The 14940-nt window shown below is 40.5% G+C and overlaps 1 long non-coding RNA gene across 1 annotated transcript; it reads left to right on the top strand.

Annotated features, from left to right (window-relative positions):
- Positions 1 to 14067: 14067 nt before the first annotated feature.
- LOC143413278 (uncharacterized) lies at positions 14068 to 14603 on the top strand. The gene is made up of 3 exons (XR_013093909.1): positions 14068 to 14151; positions 14230 to 14376; positions 14503 to 14603. It is a non-coding gene; the product is annotated as an uncharacterized LOC143413278 (long non-coding RNA).
- The last annotated feature ends 337 nt before the right edge of the window (positions 14604 to 14940 follow it).

The raw sequence follows: 14940 nt of genomic DNA, 5'->3' as shown, positions 1-14940 counted from the left end.
AACCTTAGACAGGTTGCCAATCTTTTGTGGGGCTAAAAATGATAGACAGAAAACTATTCACACTCGCAGTCATACCTATCGTCAGTTTAGAATTACCAGTCACCAAGCACTCCACTATTCAGATTGGTGGCGATGCTCTCTTCCACAGTGTCTTACTTCTGTCTTCCTCCTATCACCCAAAGCCACTCGCAGCAGATGGCCGCCCCTCCCTGAGCCTGATTTTTCTGTTAAAAGTCAGTTTTTCCTTCCCCCTGTCGCCAAAGCATTCACTCAAGGAGATCATTTGATAACTGGGGTTTTCTCTGCTTTCTCTGTGTTACAGTAGGGTGCTTGCAATATAAAGCACCTTGAAGTAACTGTTGTTGTGATTTGCCTATATCAATATATATATAATTGAATTGATTTAAAAATGGAATCAACTGCATTAAGTTTTTTAGAAATCTTATCTCAATATTTTGACTATTCATTCACAACTTTTCTTGTCGCCACATTTGGCATCTGCATCTGGACTCTATGCAGTCCTGTGAAAGGCAAAGTACAACCCACGATTCAAGAGCTTGTGGAACCACCTTATAACTTGAAGCAACTGTTCACTGTATGACTTTATCAGTAATCACTTATCAATCATGAGTTATCAGTTGTCATTATGGAGGATTTTTAACCCACTCTTAACTTTAAAGTTTCTAAAGCTCTTTTACTTTGTTTGGATTTTGCTTATGCACGACTCCAGAAAGTTGCCACCACTACATTTCAGTCTTGTTGAGGTCTGGACACCTTCTTTTGCTTTTCAGTCATTCTCTCTTTTCTTCAGCTTATTGATTTTTTAAGACCAGTTTATCTAGTGTTTGGAAGTACACTGCAACATGCTCCTCCAAAGACGTTTAAGGTTAACCCGTGCTCATTTTGGGGGCTAATTTCACATTCAGCAAACCAGTGTTGCTTTTTATATATGAATAAACTATGATTTGTCTGACTGACTTACAAATACAGCAGCCACATGGAATCACTCCTACAGTAATGCATAACTCATCAAAGATCATTTAAGTACTAAATCTCCATCTGTCCATCTATCAGACCAGTTCCAGAAGTATTTGGTTGGTACGTTGTTCCAAAGATCGAGGTGAAGCTGTTACAGTTCTTGTGTGGATGAAGTCTTTCTATAGTCACATTAGAGATTTATGATGTGATATACTTGCTGTTATGGAGCACCGTGGCATGGATGGTTTTAACGTGTGCCCAGCGTAATCCAGTCTACAACATTTGTCATTAATAACAATTAAAAATAAGTAGTAATATTAATTTTTTACAACTGTGCATAATAATATTGTTATTCAGTGTCTGTTCAGATACTAGCTTCTGCTTATTGGTGCATATGTTTTCAAATGTAAATGATAATTGAAAATCCTTTATTTAAATTGTAAAACTGTATGGAAACGAAAATCATTGGAAGCAAAATGTTGTCGTATGGGCTGTATTGGTCTTTCACCGATATTAGCCTCTTTTTAAATGTCTTCTGTCTTATTTGAAGAAAATCATGGTGTCTGTTGACAAAAATCATTGAAAATTTATAAACTGAGTATGTGTAAGTGTGGTTTTTTCTTCATTTGTCCTTTTTTAAATGTATTTTTATTTGTAAGTGGATAAATATGTGTTTATAGGTTTGTAGTATGAGGGCAGTGGCATTTGTATTTATGTGTTTTGTATGTCTGGTGGTGTATTTTTTAGCATAATTATTGCATTTGAAACACACACCTGTGTGTGTGTGTGTGTGTGTGTGTGTGTGTGTGTGTGTGTGTGTGTGTGTGTGTGTGTGTGTGTGTGTGTGTGTGTGTTTGTGACAGACAGGACCACTAAGCCAGTCAACAAAAGGGTCTGGTGCTGGTGCTGTGGTCCCCTCTGTGTCTATCTCAGGTAGAGTATGTTACCACTAATGCCTTCTAAGATCCCTACGACGCCATCCCAGAAGCCCACTCTCTCTCCCACAATCCTCTTTGCTCCCTGGGTCCCTAAGCACCTTGGCGTAGGGAAGGTGGCTCGCTGCGGATTGTCTTAATCTCTCCTTTTCCTTTAGAAAAGGGCTAAGCCAACCCGAATGTCACTCTCCCTATCACACCAAGAACCAACTGGTTACAAGGATATATATATTTTCTCTTCTTCTTGGTTCTGAATCTGTTTCACTAACCTCTCACCTCTCTCTCAACTTCTCTTTCCCTGTTTTTTTTTCAAGAAGTTGAGTCAACTTCTTGGTAAAATTTGATTTATAAAAAAGGAAAAAAAACTCGAGATTGAGTATAGCATGAGCACAATGAAGAGTTTGATACTTTCAAACGGGCTATCTGGGGTTAGAACTATTTGTTTTTGTGTTTTCCATATAAGTCTGTCAAACTGTCAGTTAGAGGAAAGTGAACGCCTTTTATTTCTGGTCACAGACTCTGGGTCTTACACCTAGGTTGGCGTGATTCTTTTTGACACACAGTTGATGGTAGGTTTCAGTGGCTGTGCTGAGGTCGTTCCAAGGTTGCCTGAAGTGAAGGGAAGCTAACAGAGTAAACTCTGAAAACATCAACAACCACGGCATGAACAAACTAATGTTTTTCTTCCCGTGGACGAGTAAATCCTGCGCCTGTCTTTTTGTCTCCTGTGTTTTGGGGTTTTTGGGATGATTTTAGCACAGCTGCTATTAGCCTTCATGTTAATCCCCTTGGAGAATAAACTCATTAGAACATTAATCACTGGATTCTAATTACTTCTCTCTCTCTCTCTTTGCTCTCCCTCTCTCTCTCTCTCTTTCTGCCTCTCTCTCCCTCTTCTTCAGGTACATAGACACACCGCCGCTCTGAATTCACTGGGGAAAAGTTACAGTAAAATGAATAAATAACTAAGTCACTGCTACACTATGTGCTCTGTCTTTTTAGTGACACAGCTTGAACTTATTGTAGCCAGTTAATAGAATTTTTTAAAGGTATGTGCACTAAACACTTTGCAGAATATTTTCCTTTGTGTCAGTGTCATCTATAGTTTGAGGCATAGTCAGTGATCATCACCAAAGATGTGGATGTAATGAAAACACTACTTTCAACAAGCTTTTCTTTCATTCTCAGAAGACAAGAGTGATTTCCAGGAATTATACGTGCTGTTAAAATGTCCTTCTGGATCTTTAGATAATAAAAAAAACCCAGTAAAAATAGCAAGAATAAAGAAATACACTCAAAGCAACTTTATCATGCAAATATTGAGTTGTGAACCTCTTAATTATTTGTGGCACAGATTCATCAAGGTGTTGACATCACATATTTGCTCTGAACAGTGGATGTCTTGCCTCTGTTTTTCACCATGTCCCAAAGGTGGTGTAGCTGATTGAGAGCTGGTGACTGTCCATTTCAGTTCAGTGAACTCACTGTCATGTTCAAGAAACCAGTTTGAGATATCTCAGCTTCAGAAGATGGACACATGGTTACTAAGAGTACAGGCCTGCTCACACAGGCTATGGAGTGTAAATGATGCTTAGTCTGTACTAAGCGGTCCAAGTTGTTTATGTCAATTTGTGACCCTACCATCCGATTTGTTGCAGCAAGAATCAAGACTCGTGAGATCATCGAATGTTTTCCCAAATTTAGCAGGTCCTCTTGACCACAACTACATCCCCAAATGCATTCAGTTGTTGCCTTGTGATTGGCTGACTAAATATTTGATTTGACAAGTTTTCATCTCTTCTTTTCGCTGGTGTACCTAATAAATTGGCTGCTGAATCTATATCACTGTATAATCCTTAGTTTAGTAAATCTGTATATAACCCACTATAAAGTTGTTGTTGTTGAGTCAGATGAGATGCTCAAAATTTAACTTGGGAACAAATTCTCACTTTGCTTGAAAAAGTCAGCATACATATTATAAATCCAGGTCTCATATAAACTTCATGCCTGAAAAGAAGTCGGTGACGTGGCTCACCTTCTTTTCATTCTTACTTTGCAACCTCTGCGGAGCTTTTGTTGCTGCTAAAGACGATCTTCGCCCTCACGTCTGTACGGAAGCTGATTTCATCTTTTAGTTCAGAACTATTTTCAACAGACTTCCCATAGGATGTTTTCTGTGTTCGACATATGGCTCAGACAAACACCTACATATCCTTGCTCCGCCACTAATTTGGAAAACGAAGGTTGGCAGGATCGGGCTCGTGAGACAAAAGAGCACCACCTGCCGAAACTCACATTACTCAATTTGTTAAGTCCTCACAGCAGCTTAAATGTCATGCGTTGCTCATTTAGGCCCTCTTCCAAGATTGAATTCAGACACACTGGGATTCCTTTTAATTCACACGCTGAGTGAAATGTTTGCATTTTTGGCGGGCATTGTCGGAGTGGGGGGGCATTTTGCCAACATTTTAAAGTTATGTGTGTATGTGTGTGTGTGTGCGTGTGTCAGCTGGGAGGACACTTCCTGCTAACAGGCCAGAGCAGGCTCTGGGAGCCGGGGAGGAGGAAGGAGGATGGCACTGAGGCGTGGAGGTGCAGCTCCCTCACAGACACACGGGACCACACAACAAGACAACAAACTCTCTCCCTCCCTCCCTCCCACCTCCTCACCTGCCATTTTTTTCTCTCCCTCCATCTTTCTGCCTATCTTTTCCCCTCAGCTTCTGAAAGTGGAAACAGAAATTTAAAAGCGGCATCAAGTTTTCATATTCTGAGTGCACTGCCACTGATAGCACTTGATACCCCCACAGCATTTACTTGGCTTAACCGTTTAAAAGCGTCATTTTTAAGTGTGTGTGTGTTCTGGGTGGGACTGTTTAGCTGTCACCTACACAGAACCTATGATGCAGGGTCTTAGCGGTAGCTTCTCATGGCTGAATGCACAGGACACACACACACACACACACACACACACAGCGTTGACAGGCAGAGGTAAACGGAGCAGAACTGTGCTAATCCACCTCTGCCTGGGAGAGAGAGCGAGAGAGAGAGCAAGAGGTGAAGTAAGAAAAGATGGATGTGCGGTGCAGCCGGTGTTTTCTTAAATCCTCAAAATCTCTCTAAATGACACATCATTGCAAGCGTATTTTGTGCAGCCTAGTGTTTGCACCTGCAAAAGTTTACTAAAAGATACCAGATATACTGGGATGTGTTTTGGGGTCATGCATTGAATGATTAACCAGTTAAGGCTTTGAATATAATGAACCAATGTAATACTTTTAAGGATAAAAAATACTGAAACAATTAAATATCAAGCTGCTGTTACATGTATATGAGAAGAACATAGACACATTCTTGTCTGTATATGGTCCCTTTTGTGATATTAGGAGCTGAAGTCCAAGTGAAGTTAACCATTCTTCTCCACATCCGATTAAATCGATAAAAACATTGACTGACAAATCAATAAAAATCACAGGATGCATACATTTTTGAACCACAAATAACAGAAAACTTATACAGTGGTTTTCCACTCTTGTTCAGCGATCAAGGCACTTTTTACTATGATCAACATTCACCCAGTCAGGCAGGATTCATACAGCCAGCTATGACTGAGTAGGCAGCTCTGGTCAGCTGATTTACCACATGGTAGTAGCAGACTATCTCCTTGTACTTTAAAACATCCTCATTACTTTAACGATGATTTAACACATTTGAGGGGAGTTCTTATTTCACATCAGTGCGAGCCTTCAAACATCAAACCAGTCTGAGCCTGAACAGTAACACATGAAGGCGGTCCTGTTTTTGTATTAATCGCCAGGAGATGTGGCATAAAAGACATGAAAGATGATAAAAAACCTTTGTGGCAAAAAGTGGGTGTGTTTTCTTTTCTTTCTTTCTTTTTTTTTTTTTTTTTGGCACAACACCAAAATGACTGCAGGTGCCCGTAAGTTGCCGTTATGGTACTTCGGCATCTAGCTAGCGCTGTGGAACATGAGCGAACATAAGGAGAATAACATGTTGTGGCAGATAATTTCAAATGCAACGTTTCTATCAGCTTAACAAACATCAGCAAACACAAACTGCTTGTGTGCAGCTTGTGGCCCAGTGTGTTGCTAGCTAAAGGTCCAGCTGCTGTGTTTCACAGGAGAGAAAAGAAAGAGCTCACTCAGAGATGGAGAAAGATAAGAAAGACAGGACAGGAGAGGAAGAACAGAGGTTAGATGTAAAGGTAAGGATGCTCAGTGGGAGCTGACATACTGGAAATGTAAAGCCTACATGTGAGTCCTCATGTTTTTAAATCAAATATTGGGTCAGTACATGTGACGTTATGTTTTTTTATATTGTGAAATGTGCTGTAAAAGAAAGAGAGGGAGACTAACTGTTATTTAAAAGTTGCATGGAGAACCTCTGCAGGTTAGTGAAGATGTAAACAGGTTAGTTTGCTGCACTGTGATGGATTTAAAGTAAAGAGCAGTGTGTGACTGGTGCACAGTGACTGTGGTTTCATGGTCAGAGTTAGGTTATATCCAGTATAGCAGAATTGAATTTGAAGTTAAGCTGATGATGCTGAGATTCGTTCACTGAATCCCACCTTCATACCAACTTTATGCTGTCTAATATAAAGAGTATAAACACTGTACTGTCAGTGTAGAGGATGGAAATCTGCCAGGACCACTCATAAAACATCTGTTAAATTGAGGTGTGTAAATCCACAAAGAGCAGTAAACCTCAGAGCAGTAGCCCAGATCAGCTGATCACAGCCTGTACATTAAGAAAATCTACTGAAGCTCTCCATAGAAATTCCTTTCCCCACAATGAGCTACCACAACTGATTTCTAGGTTCCTCCACCTGCTGAATGTGCTTTAACCTCTTCGCTACACATTCTCCTCTTTAGAGGGAAAGTCACCCTATACAATGTGGGCTCGTGTTCCATTCAACAGATTCAAGCTGAGTTCACTAGAATTAAAATTCAGACTGTTCCCATCTATTAATATTATTTTATTATTACATTAATGTAGCACAAGATTTAGTTTGCTTTGCACAAAAATAGAAACATCCTCCAAAGTGTTACTTTTCACTTTCTTACTTTAGGTACATTTCAGAGCCTGTACCTTTTCACTTTTACTTGAGTAAAGAAGTTGAATCAGTACTTCAACTTTTACTGGAGTATTTTTTAACACTAGTATCTGCACTTCTACTCAAGTGCAGAACATCTGCAGTTTTGTCACCTCTGCTGGTCCTTAAGTACTGGGAATTAATTTGATGTGATGAGGAAGCAGTGTACCTGGCAACATAGTAGATGGCTGGGATTCATTCAAGAGGTAGAACAAGGACCTCAAGTGGTCCTGGACCTGGAGTCAAAAGAGAAACAGACTCCAAGGACATCATAACCAGTTAACTATAACACAGAAAAAAAACCCTGTATGAATGCATATGTAAATGAGGATTGCAGTCAAAAGTGCTTTGAATGCTGAGTTTTGAGTAGAAAAAAGAACTATATATCAGGACCACTCCATTTACAGTCACACATCAGAGGCAACAGAGTGTTCAGTATCCTGACCAAAGATACTCAACATGCAGACTTGAGGAGCTGCGGATTGAAACATTCCCACAACCTGCTCAAACTTCTGAGCCCCAGATGCTTGAGAAGTAGTTAATACTATACTAATACTATTATAAACATATCTTGTAGCTGGAGTACACAATTAGTACACAATTGCATTTGCTGTTACATTATTTGCTGTTATTGTCTTTTATTGTTATTGACAAGTTGCAATCACAGAATGAACAAAAGAAAAACCTCTGGGCAGACTCTTATTCCAGTGACCTACTGTCCCATCTCGAGGTACAGTGAGTTATAACCAGTGTTGGGACTAACGCGTTATTAAGTAACGCGTTACAGTAACTACGTTATTATTGTGGTAACGAGCACGGTAACTAGTTATTATGCCAAAACCGGGAACGCATTACTCGTTACTTGGATTTAGATAGGCTCGTTATTCGTTACCAGAGATGGACAGTAACGCGTTACTTGTAGCTTTATCACCTCTTCAGGTTGTAAATCGTGTTTTTAAAAGGTAACTAAGTAACTAAGTAATTAATTACTTTTGAAAATAAGTAATCAGTAAAGTAACGGGATTACTTTTTTGGGGAAGTAATCAGTAATTAGTTACTGATTACTTTTTTCAGGTAACTTGACCAACACTGTTCGTTACTTCGTGTAGTGGCTATCGCGGAGCTTCCACAGATTCAATAACATTAGCAAGTGGTTGAAGCTAGCAGGTGGATGAAGGAAAAGGGAGGCAAGAGGAGAGACCCGAAGCGGCCGTTGGTCCGAGAGTGTCAGGTGAACTGAACTTCAGGTAATAAGTTATAACCTGCAGTCCATCTGGGTCAGGTATGAACCAAGTTTAGGTGGAGTTTATTTTCGTTATGCTGACTTTTTCGTACTGCGTGCTAGCTAGCATGACGGAGTTTCTATACAGCTGGGTGGTTGCTATGTTACTGATGTTGAACTTTATTTTGTTCATAAGGTTAATTATTAGAGTTGCCAACCGTCCCGTAAAAAACGGAATCGTCTGGTATTCAGAGAAAATATTACGCGTTTCTTATTGAGGTGAAAAGGAACAGTTTGTCCCGGACTTCAGCTACAATGAAAAAGACACAAAGCTGGAGTTATTTTGTGTCTTTGCTGCACAGCTGCCTCTTCTTCTCTCATTCTCTCCCCCTCCCTCTCCTGTTGCTACTTCAATCATGAAACTGATCAATGATCAGCTGATCGGCTCTCTTGTTTGTTTATCGCCCACTTTGCGCCAGAAAGAGGAAACCAGCGGATGTCGCGGTAAACAACAGCAGTACTTTTAAGCTTGATCAGGTGTTGTGAGAATTTATTTAATATTAATTTCTAGTATCAGCTGATGTTTGCTGGGGCCACAGCTGTAAACCTGCTGGTCATGATATCGGTTTGGTTATCTGGTGAGAGGGAAACATGAAGATGAAACCAGGAGATGTCCTTACTGAATCATCAGAGCTGTGATGGAGAAACAGGTTTACCTTTTAGGTGACATGAATGAGTTGAAGGGAAGTTATGAACTGTTTCTGAGAGACAAATAACACCAGGATCCTTTTTTAAGTAGCTGACAGCTGGTAACTGTGCAGGGGCGGCTCTAGCAAAGTGTTGCCAGGGGTCCATGTAGGGCATTAAAAGGGAGAGGTGGGCACAAGGAAATACTTTCTTATTCTCATTTAAAATGTCTCACTTTTAAAAAAATAATTATCTGAGTCTTACAACAAACAATTGATAGATTGATGCATATATACCATCAGAACAGTGTACATCACTGTCACAACAGTGTTTCTTTTCATTCAAAGGCTTTATGATTTTTCCTATAATGGTGGGCCGGTCTCTAGTCAAAATGCCCGGGATGATTTTTTGTCCCAGTCCAGCCCTGTATGCAGCTCATCTGCAGTCTGGTGTTACCTACATCTTCCTATTCAGAAGGCAGGATTTCCGAGTTCTGAGTACAATCGAAAGCACCACGACTGCAGTTTTTCTGTTGGATGTAAAAAGCAGGCTAGGATAGAATCAGGTGTGGGATTTCTCTTGTGGAAATGTGCACATTATTTTTTCCTTTCTATTGGTAGGTGGCACAGTGCACTTGTGGCAAGTAAGCAAGCTAGAAGACTGGCAATCTTGCTGGGTTACGGAAAAGAATACACAGATTTCATCTGCCGACAACGGATGGATGGATTAAACTGTTTCTAAATGAATGATACTACTAATGTCACACTTTGCCCCTTTAAAGTTATTGAGAGACAAAATTTCTGCAAAAGACAAAATCCAGGATATAACAAATCTAACAAATCTGTGTATGTCTAAGCATCAAACATGCACACAAACGCACACAAACGGGGCTTGACAGGCAGTCACGACAGATGTTATCATGTCAGGCTTGTGTTGTTTCTTCAGGTGCTTTTACAGCAAGTTAGACCATGCAGCCTGCCTGCCCTGTCTGTCCCCTACACACACACACACACACACACACACACACATGCACATTTCAAGTCTTTCTCCCCGTCTTTGATGTTTGTACATTTGGCTTTGCTATCACAGAGAACTCTGATGAATATAATCCTTCAACTTCTCTCCCCCCCCTCTCCCCCCCATCACCACTTTTCCCTCTTTGCCTCTTCTTTTTCTGTCTCTTAAGTATTTTCCATTTTTTCTGCTCCTCCCGTCTACATCACTCTCTTTCGCCCCGTTCTCTTCCTCCCTCCCTCCCTCCTCATACTCCCTATTTTCTTCCTTCAATCATACCGCCCTCCCACCTTCCCTCCCGTTGTTTTAAGTGAGTGTCATCAAGCTCACAGATGTTTAGCACCATTTTGCCGCTAAACCCTGTTTCCCAGCAGGTTTTTTTCTGTCTGTCTTTCACACACACTCACACACATTACGCACACACAGAAAGAGATGGCTGCCGGAGTAATCATGTCATGTAAATTACCCAGCATACCAAGAGGCCTCTTCACCTGCAATCAGCCTCACAGTGCTTCAGTCTAACCTGTTTTTTTTAAGGGAAAAAAAGAAAAACTTCTCTCCCTAAAGTGAAGGTGAGGGCACATTTTCTGCAAATCTTGCAATGTACTTAAAAGACATGTAACTTTTCTTTATCTGTGTTGTTGCAATTGCTGTACAAAGGATTTCACACTGCAGTGTATGTCCAAAGTGATGCTTTGATGCCACGAACAAGCACTTGGGAACTGTGGGAAGGAAAAACTCCCTTTTAACAGAAAGTAACCTCTGGCAGAACCAGGCTCAGGCAGTAAAATTATCCAATCTTCCCTGGGAAATTGTTAACACATTAGTCTCATAAACTGATTTTTTTATTAGCAGTTTTGCCTTTTTATGATTGATTCCCATAAGCAGAGCTCATGCAGGCAATGTGTTTTCATATTTTTGTGTTGGGCACATATACAAAGTACACATAGAGAGGGAATGTATGCAAACCATGCAGGAACAATCGATCATTTTTCAGTACTCAACAGATCGTTGTGCTACAAGACTGTAGTAGCTTACACACAGAATTTTAACATGTAATTGAAGAAGTATTTAGGTGTTATATTGGTGGTAAGCTACGCCGATGATACATTTTTGCAGTGGGAAAGCGATGTCTGTGCTACACAATGCCTTCCTCATCAGATTGCTCAGACAGCTGCTTACAGACTCTGATACATTCGAACTCATGGCAGATCATAGCCCATCTACTGGTGCATGTCTAGAGAACTGATGAATTTTATGTTGTTTGGGCTAAATATTCACCCTCTAACATCTTAAGGAGTTATTGACACCATTGCTGTGGACCATACACAGATTTACAATACACAGTCCTGTGAATGTCTCTGGGCTGGATCCTGGGAATAAGCACTCATCAATTACAAAACACACTCAAGTGATCTGAATGGGAGAGGTGTGGTTTTTCTTTTTAATGTTTAGACCTGTGAAACATTTTGACAACTCAACATTAGATGTATCTCAGTAACAAGATTGAATGGAATTGCTATTTGATCAAAAATCTGTGTTTTTTAACTAACCGAAATGTTCAAAACAGATGGTGCTAGCTAGTTTTTTAATATGCGAGCTAAAGATGGTGGTGAATGGGACATTGTGACTAGCTCAGACTTACTATGCACTGGGTGAATAGCCTCTATTTTTTCTCTGCGTTTTGCATTTTTTGTGCAGTCATGTCCTTTGTTGTTCTTACAGAAAAATACAGTGAATAAAGATCACGACGTGCTGACAGTTCTCTCGACTCCTACAGTAACTTTAATAAAAGGGTGTTTAATAGCACATTATCAAATCATCAATAGCACAAACTAAGACCTTGAGATAGATTGTGACTTCCTCATGCTCGATAATGACTTTCGCTTTCCCGCCAACAATGCTTTTGCAGAAGAAGGTGTCATTTTTTTAAAAGGGGGATATCTTTCATTTTGGAAGGAAACTCAGTCTCTGGTTACCGTTTGTGCTTCAGGCGGCTGCCAAATCCAGTCAGGCTTACTGTACTTTACCTGCCACTGGCCATAATGCAGTTGCAGCTTAAAATGTGACAGGCATGGCATGGCATAAATAAGGATTAGCTGTTTGTCATATGTGGTACATAGAATAGTTGCATTTCTTCGTTGAAAATAAAACGCAACTCAGCTTTTAATGTCATCCGAGAATAGCTCGAGCATGGATTAAATTAAAAATCTTCAAAGTGCACTCGGCAGTCTTGGTGAACGATTTTCTTTTTTTAACTTGGATTTAGGGGCAAAAGTACAAGATAACCATATGACACAGTATAATTAGAAATTTCCCATGTATATTTCCCAGACTTACATATATTTCACTGCAGCCAGAGCAGGTAGTTTGTTGTCTGACTACTGAAACATAAAACATCCTGGTTCTCTACGTGGTATACAAAATCTAACCCTGCAAGTTTTAAAAGCAATCACTGACACAGCATGTATGTTTTCATTTATACGGTATAAAAGTGCAAAAATGTTACCTTTTCAGGAGTTTCAGAAGGTTAGACATTTGTGGCCACAGTGACATTTCTGGAATGCCAAACAACAGCAGCACAACTAATAAGAGTGAAATAAACAGCATCTCAAATAACCGTTAATGCCTAATTAAACTGGAGTAGAACTGTTTATCTCTTAATTATGCTTGTGTTTATTAACGCAATGTTTCTTCACAAAAATGTTTTTCTTATTATTTTTTTATTAAGAGGAAATCATTTTTCATAACGGTTTGAGGTGAACATAAAAAATGTAGTAATGTTCAAGATGGTATTTTCTTTGCTTCCGTGTGACCAGCTGCTCCCTGCAGCTTGGACTTCCATTGATCGGTTTCTAAGTACATAAAATCCACCTGATTCACCCGACGGAGCAGACCACCTAGCTGCATTCATATTCATCAGCATTAAGGTCTAGATACAAAAAAACAAATTAATCCGTGTGTCTTTGTGAAATGTTGGATCTTGGAAGCTCGGTGATGTGGTGACTAACCGCTGACACGCTATCCAGCCGTGGACATGCTAGTGCTAGTCAGTCAGTCAGTCAGAATAGGTTTCTGAGCTCGTCTGTACTGCACCACTTAGTCTTCCTGGCATTTGTTCATCAAAGTACACAATTTCCTTTCAGTGAAAGTTACTGTAGGAGGAAAATAAAGGTGTTCTTAAGAGCTTAGCTTTGTTGATAACAGGACAATAAAGACATATTTAAACCACTGAGTCCTGTATGGTACCTGCAGATCACAGCTCTCTTTGTGAAGGAGTTTTGACTTCAGAGGAGGTTCAATAAAATTGAACTGTGCTAATTAGATTTCTCATTATCTCAAAGGCCAAAGGTGGATCCCTGTTTCAGGCCTAAACTTTACAGGTCAAAGATGGATCATTGAATCCATATTTTTCTGAGGATTTTCAGTGTTTTTCCTCTAAGTGTCCCTTGAAAGTGTTCCAGACAGCTGCATTCACCACAGCCAGGTACTTATTCTTGTTATAGTTCTTTGAGGTCTACCTGAAAGGCGTTTGTGTAGTTAGTACATTATATTGTAAAGCCTCAGCAGATGAGACCATGCAATCACAAACAATTGGTAGACGAAGACTTCCACACAGACCCTTGGCCTCACCATCTGGTGATGAAATTTACATCGCTTGGAGGCAAATACGCTCTGTTAGCCACACCACTGCATGCTGCAGGCATTTCTGCCTGAGAATGATTGGGCTGCTTATGACACCTTGACAAATTAACAACAGTTTGCCAAAGTTTCTGTCTTTCTTTTTTTACTGAACTTATAAATAACCTATGAAATTATCTCTGATCTTCCCAGAGCTCATTGTTCTGTGTGTGTGTGTGTGTGTGTGTGTGTGTGTGTGTGTGTGTGTGTGTGTGTGTGTGTGTGTGTGTGTGTGTGTGTGTGTGTGCCAGGCAGAGGTTAACCACCACTATTAATTAATGCATACATCACTGTTGTCTTACCAACTTTTTTGGTAAATAAAATCAAGGCTACTTGTCATGGTTTGGGGCTGATTTGGGGTTCTTCCGTTGGCCTTTCTGTTTACTCCCTGCAGGTGGCTCCACCCTGTGGGTGAGTCTTCACAGGTCCCACTTCTCACCTGACACACCTGTCTTGCATCTGATAATTAGTAACCGGCTTCTCAAGGGCCAGGCGAATCCTCAACCCCTGCCAGCATGGTAATCGAGCTAACATCGCGCTCCCAGTGTTTTGATTGTTTGCCTTGTGTTAATATCTCGTCTCCTCTGGTTATAAAGTCAAGTTTGCCTGTTGAGCCACCTACCTTCCTTGAGATCCTTCTCTGAAATTTCTGATGTGGTCCATGTTTCTGAAAGAAAGAACTGTGGAAATTTACCTGCAATACTCACCTACCTTTCCACCATGTACTGCCCTAAGAAACTCTGGTCAGTCCAATTCCCGTCCTTGCTAATTTTCTCTGTAAAATATCAAATAAGAGCTAAACCTGATTGAGTTATCCATGCCTCACCTCTAATTCAGTTCCAACTGACCACTCTCCCCACTTCCAACAGAAACAGCCACCTGAATGGAGTCCTGAAAACCCCGGTAATTCCACGGCTTCAAGTGTTTACTGCTATGAGCTGACTTTAAACAAATAAACTTGCTGAACAGCACTCTGTTGGTTGTTGGGTGTGTATTTTGAGACCTAAACTGAATCTTTTTAATCACAAGGAAGTCTTCTTGACTTCACTGACAGAGGCGAGGCTGCCGGATACTGGGGCCACTGGGCCCTCTGACCCGGTTCACATCATGGTTGAGCAGCTGACAAACCTGCAGGAACTGTGTGATGCTGTCATGTCCATGTGGACCAAAATCTCTGAGGAATGTTTCCAGCACCGTTTTGATTGTGTGCTTTTAGGAAGCAAGACAGTTCTGGAGGCAAAACACGTCCAACCTGGTACTTTAAAGCGTATCTAACAGAAGTTAGATTTACCTTCCACTTATATCGG

This window comes from Maylandia zebra, linkage group LG17 (genome assembly GCF_041146795.1).
Source record: "Maylandia zebra isolate NMK-2024a linkage group LG17, Mzebra_GT3a, whole genome shotgun sequence".
Lineage (NCBI taxonomy): Eukaryota > Metazoa > Chordata > Actinopteri > Cichliformes > Cichlidae > Maylandia > Maylandia zebra.
This window is presented reverse-complemented; position numbering and strand designations above follow the sequence as displayed.